At 41.9% G+C, this 6,418-nt stretch overlaps 1 protein-coding gene across 2 annotated transcripts in view; it reads right to left on the reverse strand.

Moving 5' to 3' along the window:
* LOC111848209 (carbohydrate sulfotransferase 8) overlaps positions 1-5,776 on the reverse strand; it is a 108,480-nt gene extending 102,704 nt beyond the window's left edge. Inside the window, exon 1 of one of the 2 annotated variants that reach the window (XM_072698127.1) lies at positions 5,644-5,776. The gene's annotated coding sequence lies outside the window, so the exon portion shown is untranslated. Of the gene's footprint in view, positions 1-5,153; positions 5,592-5,643 lie in introns of those variants that run through there. The other variant, XM_072698126.1, reaches the window with a different exon arrangement.
* Between the last annotated feature and the right edge of the window lie 642 nt (positions 5,777-6,418).

The raw sequence follows: 6,418 nt of genomic DNA on the forward strand, positions 1-6,418 counted from the left end.
CATGGATTTCAAGTGCAAGGTAAAACAAGTGAATAGCTGTCAACCAGTTAACTGCAAATTATGATGTGAAGAGGCAGTTTCATCCCATTGAATCTGGTGAGAACTTCACAGAGAATGATAGTGTGGTCGCATGGTAGTGCATACATTCCCTAGTGAACCTAAAATATGCATTTTTTGTGAATGGGGGGGGGGCAGGCAGTGGTCTCACTGAACAGTGGGAGAAAGTCATATGGTTAGATGAGTCATACTTCACCCTGTTCTCAACACGCAGACGAGTAAATGTGTGGTATGTTCCAAAAAAGCCTGCCAGCTCGACTGATTGTGTCCCAAAGTGTTCTGGCACCTCTGTTATGGTGTGGGGTATGTTCTCTTGGCATGGTTTTGGTCCACTCCGTCCCTTACAGAAGAGAAATGGGGCCAAGAAAAGTCACCAAACCATTCCATGTCTCTTCTAGCATCGGCCCTATCCACTGCACGAGTAATCACCGGATGGTTTAATGAGTGTGTTCACCATATGCCCAGCCTGTTACAGTCACTAGATCACAACCCAAATGAGTACTTATAGTGGACAGAAGCACAGCCTCTCCAGTGCTGAACAAAATGCCAAATGGTAGAAATTCCCATGGAAAGACAGTGTTGCGTTCCCAGATGGTCTGTTGCGATCCTGTGTTACTCAGGCAGATTTCCGCCGCAGCCTCCAGACGACAATCCCTCCATCGGCCTGTCCTCCCACACCAGTCGCTCGCATTATACTATCCTTCAATCTAATAATCTTTAGCGCCATAAATATCTCCTCTCATATCCTCATTGAATATAAACACTTGCACGTCTGGAGAAAGCTGCTTTGGCTTGATTGTGTCAGGCAATTGACCAAAACCGTCAACAAGACCGAAAAACCATGACTCTAAGTGGAAATGTAAGCGGTTTGTTTTAATACATAATAGCTCTTCCATGCTCCCTGCAAATGGTGAGCATCCATTAGCATAACACTAAAAAATGCATGAACCTTCCCAGGAGGCTTATTTTCGTAGAATTAAGAAGGCCGCTAGAAGCATCCGCAGCCACGGGGGTTAGAAATTACCTTTTGTACCACCCAATTTTTAATGTTTTGAATGACCGGTGAGACTCTCTCTGCCTCCATGAAGGCGTAGGACCCAAATAACAAAACAAGCATTTGTCTTTTGGCGAGAAGGGCACTGAGACTCTTGACACATCTCAGCTAGAATGTCTGCTAAGTGTCTCCTGAGGACTGGGGGGCCAAGTTAATGTGGCACATGCATATTTTTAATTAGTTCCTTTCCAACATATTTTTGACAAAGTTGCTCTACGAATTGGGAACACAAAGTGGTAATAGCCATATTTTTAACCCATGGCAATGATGTGGCAGGAATTCCTGTGTCAGTAAATTCCCTTGTGGTACCTCTATGTCACTTCAATAATGCCTGCTTTCTCTGCGCTGCTTTCCATAAGCACAGCAAGGAAAGGAAAAAAAATGTGTGGGGGTGTTGCCTGCGAATCGTCATGAGTGTGCAGATCACCAGCCCAGAGGAGGAAAGGTGTATGAGATGGCACTATTTATAGCTAGGAGAGAAATTATTCAGCGAGATCCAAAGTGGAGCGTATAGCTCTTCCTTGACAGCCGACATGGTAGGATGAGAAGAGGAGGATGCATCCTCTGCCCATGCCCCCCCCCCGCCCCCCCCAAAGCACGGGCTGCTTAATGGAAGCTGCAAAGCGGAGTCGGAGCTTTGAAGCTGCTCAGCGTCTGTCACAGTCCCGTTGCTTTTGTTCTCAGGTAGCTTCCCTTTTACTGTCTCACAACAAGCCGCCTCTGCATGGGACGGAGCTCCGGATTAGATCCTGGAACGTGGACAGAACGTCTCCCTGGCACTCTACTGTAGGATACATGAGCTCATGGGAGTTTCACTTACACAAAAATGTTCTGAGGGCAGAAAAAAACATTATTTGGTTCAGAGAGATAACCAATCAGAACTTGGACAAATGTCAGATCAACCAATCAGATGGCTTGGTCCTGCCTCCTCTAGTTGCATGGACCTGCCTCCTCTGCAATCTGATTGGTTGTCTCTCTGAACCAATCATTTTTCATTCTGCCCTCAGAACACTTTTGTGTAAGTAAAACTGCCACGAGTGATACATGATGACATTTCGTCTGGTCTGGCCTTCCATGGCACAGAAGTTGGATCTGCCGTCAAATGCCCTACTCTTTAACTGAAGTACAAATGTATGTTTTACACGAGTGTGACCGTTAAATAGCATGATGGCTTTCTGGTCATGTGATTCATCAGAAATCTATGAGGTTACAGTGGAGGACCATGTGACACAAATGATGCCAAAAATCTCTAGTGCACGTGCGCGCACACGCATATATGTGTACACATGCATCTCGGTGGTGCCCAGCAGGACTTGGAGCACTCGGCTCCTCAGCTTTGCAGAACTAGTGTACACTCCTAGGCCATCTGGACCGCTCTGTGCCAGGCCCTGTGGCCCGGAGCCAGGTACGGATCCTCACAGTACTGCTACAATGTTTCCACCCGCCTCAGCGCTGTGCTGCTGCTGATCGTGTGCTGATTGATATTGTTCTATTATGCTCATCGCTTGGGAGTATGGATCTGTGTGGCTTCAAACAAGCACTTCAGTGCATCCAGGGCTGCTGAGTTATTGACCTCTTGATGTGGTTCTGATGTGTCTAGCGTGTAGTGCACATAATTCTGTTATAGTATAGCTTCTGGCAATGCATCATGACCACCAGGCACAGAAGATATGAGGATTCATGGGTTGGTAACTTCATCAGTACTGTGTATTGTTAATTTGGTGTAAATGGCTGTTTTTCTTGCTATAGACCATCTAGTTTTGTAACACAGAATTATTGCAATGCTCGTTAGTACCAGGTTCATCGGAATTAACACATGCTTTGCTGATGCTGACCAACGCCTTCTCGCAGGGCTGTCAGGTAAATTCTTCTGGTTAGCTGATGACAGCAAAAATGATTCTTATAATAACCAGAGAAATGTGCTATTATCCATTTATCGGTTCCACCCGGGTTCCATTCAAGTTATTAACGGAAAAAAATTCTCTGCGCGGGAAATTAATGAAAGTGATAAAACATATAATTTACTGAATACATGACTGAATTTGTAATAACGTACCTTTGCCATCTAAACAAATGTCAATCAAACAAGACTATTAAAACGTAGGCTATAAGAAGAACGTAATCAGCGTAGATGTAATGAGCAGAGTTTGGTGTTTTTGGTTTCCAGCAAGTGAGAAGAATAAAGCAGGTTCACGAGGGCACAGTTCTGCTCGGAAAACTCGTCTGGCCAAGAAGGCGCTGAAACAGTACCTGGAACTTCATACGATCCAGGATTATTTCGGGTTTTCCCTTTATGAACAAAGCAATGGAAAGTGTTTTTCAACCGCATTCTAATACAGCACATGCTTAATTTGCAGACTGCTTTCAAAATACTGCAAATTTCTAGCTCCGCTGAGCTCCAGTGAGAATCTGCCAGCAGCTGTTTGTACCATCTTAAAACTTAAAAAAAAAAAAAAAACGTCATATTTTGTTCCATGTAAAATTCCTTTGATCACGGCAACAGGTACAGAGAATGTGGCCTCTGTTTGCATATCTAAAAACGTAAGAGTAACCAGAATGATTTTTTCTGTTCCCTAATTGTGTAATTCATGCTATGAGAAAAGTACAATTTACTTCAGAGAAAACCGCAATTTACTTCAGAGAAAACCTAGCTATTACGGTGCCTAGAGCAATTACGCTTGTTAGCGCATTTTAACTCTGACAATAAACATGACATTTTAAACTGGATTCTAATATGTTTCACTCCATTCATCCATCCTTTCATCTATTGATCTTAAAACCGTTTATCCTGGTTATAGCCGGGATTACGAAAACACAAAATTAAAATGATATTTAATAATTTCAGTAGTCCTCCTATTATATCCTAGTATATCCAACGCATGTGTTTTGTGATGCAGACGCAAAGGGATTTCCTTTCAACACATGTAAAATGTGCAGGTTACCAACTTGATTTCACCATCGTGCTGGAAATGCAATTTTGATCCGTCATCGCAAGCTCCGACCTTTACATAAACCGTGCTTCCACATTGGACAGAGTAGCCTACAAGGTTACAAATAATATCGTGTTTCAAAAACATTTATAATGTAAAAAATCTCACATTATTACAACTCCCGATAATCTGACGTTTTAGTTTTCTATATTTATCGCTTAGTGATCAGGTATCGCTTACTTTATGAGATGATGGAAGTACATTAATTTTTCTGTCAGAGCATTACTAATCTGGGAGATGCCCCTGGATATTAAAATAATTTATCACTGACTGGAATTTCTTAATTAATGGTACTGAAGTTCTCTACAACACTGACAGCGCCAGTCCCAAAAAGAAACGGCCGTCAGACCCCTACAAGAAAGTTAAACACACTTGGAAACAAGTTTTGTCCTTGTGAAGACCTACTTGGGAAACCCCAGGTAACTTACATAAACCAAATATGAAAAATTATTTAGTATGAATCTAAGGTTTTTATGATTAGATTCGATCCGTTTACTAAGTTTTTTTAAATGCTACAAGAACTTTATTTCTATTACTTTTATGCGAAAGACTTGACTTTGATCGAAGGTTTAGCCTGTGGACATGTTTACGTATATGTTATTACTGAACTATTTTTAGGTACTTTAATATCGATTTACAGTAATTGCCGTAAGTTTCTTGTGCTGCGTCAAATAAAAAAGGAAAACAAGTTTAATTCACCCCCTCATGTACCGAAGACATTACAGTGTGATTACACTAATGGTTGTTCATAATAAAATAAAACTGAGCAATAATTACATAATGCATACATCTGATATTTCGATCGATCCGATTGTAAATACTTCGTATATCCCGAGACTATAATACCAGGTAAACATACCCTAACATTCGCTGTCCAAACGCATCCCATATATTCTCGCAGTTCAAATTAAAAGTATTCCCGTTTCAGTGTGTTATATTCTGAATAGAGAATATATACGTCCAAATGCGTTTCATGACCCAGTATTTATATATTAGCATTTTTTTATATTGCAGAATGGGTGTCTATCGTAATATATAGATACAGCACTCACCTTTAAGGTGTCGACAATTACCATAGAGGTGGGAACCAGTTAGCCAAGTACCGCTTTTCTGCAGTTTCTATAAGGAGTCTTCCCCTTTATTTGTATTTAGTAAGTCTTCCTCGGCACATAAGACAGCTGACAGTTTCTTAAAAGTGACATCGGTTTGACGGTGCAGAATAGTTTAGACAAATCTCACGGTGTCTTCTTTTCATGAAACGCGCCCTGCGATGCATGGTTTCCTACGGATAGTTTTGAGTTCGAGCCGATTTATAAAAAGGTTGTCTGGAAAGGGAGGCAGATGCGAAAGTAGGAGCGGCTGGAAGGTAACACCATATCGCTTATCCTGCTGCTGCTTACGTCCCGGAAAGTCTCCGAGGAAAGTGATGCGGGCTTTGTGCCTCCAGGCACCCGCTACAATGACAGTCCTCGCCGGCTACGGAGATCACGTGGAACGCCGATAAACCGTGCGGAGAGATCTGCTTGTTAAAAGGGTACTTACTGGCTGGCAGATCCCCAGTCTCCATAAATGTCATGAGCTGTCTCTTTCTTTAAAAATAGCATCATGACTGCTTATTAAAGTAGCGCTCTTCGTGAAGACCAGCTGGTTATGACGAGCGATATTCCGCCCGTGGTATCCATGCTACTGCATCTAGATGTGTGACCAGCGAGGTTGCTTATCTCTATCTCCTGGGGTAGGTGTGTCCGTCGACTTCAAGCAGATGAAGATGCAGTGCTCAGAACCGCCGGTGTCAGAAGCAGGTGTATCTTTATTTAAAGACAAAGAATAACTCGAGCGAATTTGTTTATTATCGATGAACTTATTATGACTATTTTTGTCTTTTTAGCAAACTTCATGAGAGATTCGTTCTAGTGTAAAATATTTTTTTCTCATTTTCGCTTAAGAAAACTTCGTCTAAATGAAAAAAGAAATAAGATGAATCTTTTTATAGGTTACTTCTTTCCGATTAAGGTTGAAACCCTAAAACAGACTTAACTTTCCACTGGTAACTGCTGTGGTTGATGATTTTGACATAGTTAGACCGTTATTGTCATTCGTGACCAGAATGTTCTGCTAAAGTATATTTTTGAAATTATTCCGGCTGTAGGCTACACACACGTCTTTTTTAACTGCGTGATTTAATGCCCGACTTAATAGCATATTTTTTGCATATGTTTGGGTGGGTTTGTCAGGTGGGTTTGTCATCGAACAGGAACCCCAGTTGCAGGGATGTCCAGTGACCTTGCTCTCTGACCCCAAAGCTTGTTCTCACCTA

The sequence above is a fragment of the Paramormyrops kingsleyae genome, chromosome 13 (genome assembly GCF_048594095.1).
Source record: "Paramormyrops kingsleyae isolate MSU_618 chromosome 13, PKINGS_0.4, whole genome shotgun sequence".
Classification (NCBI taxonomy): Eukaryota; Metazoa; Chordata; class Actinopteri; order Osteoglossiformes; family Mormyridae; genus Paramormyrops; species Paramormyrops kingsleyae.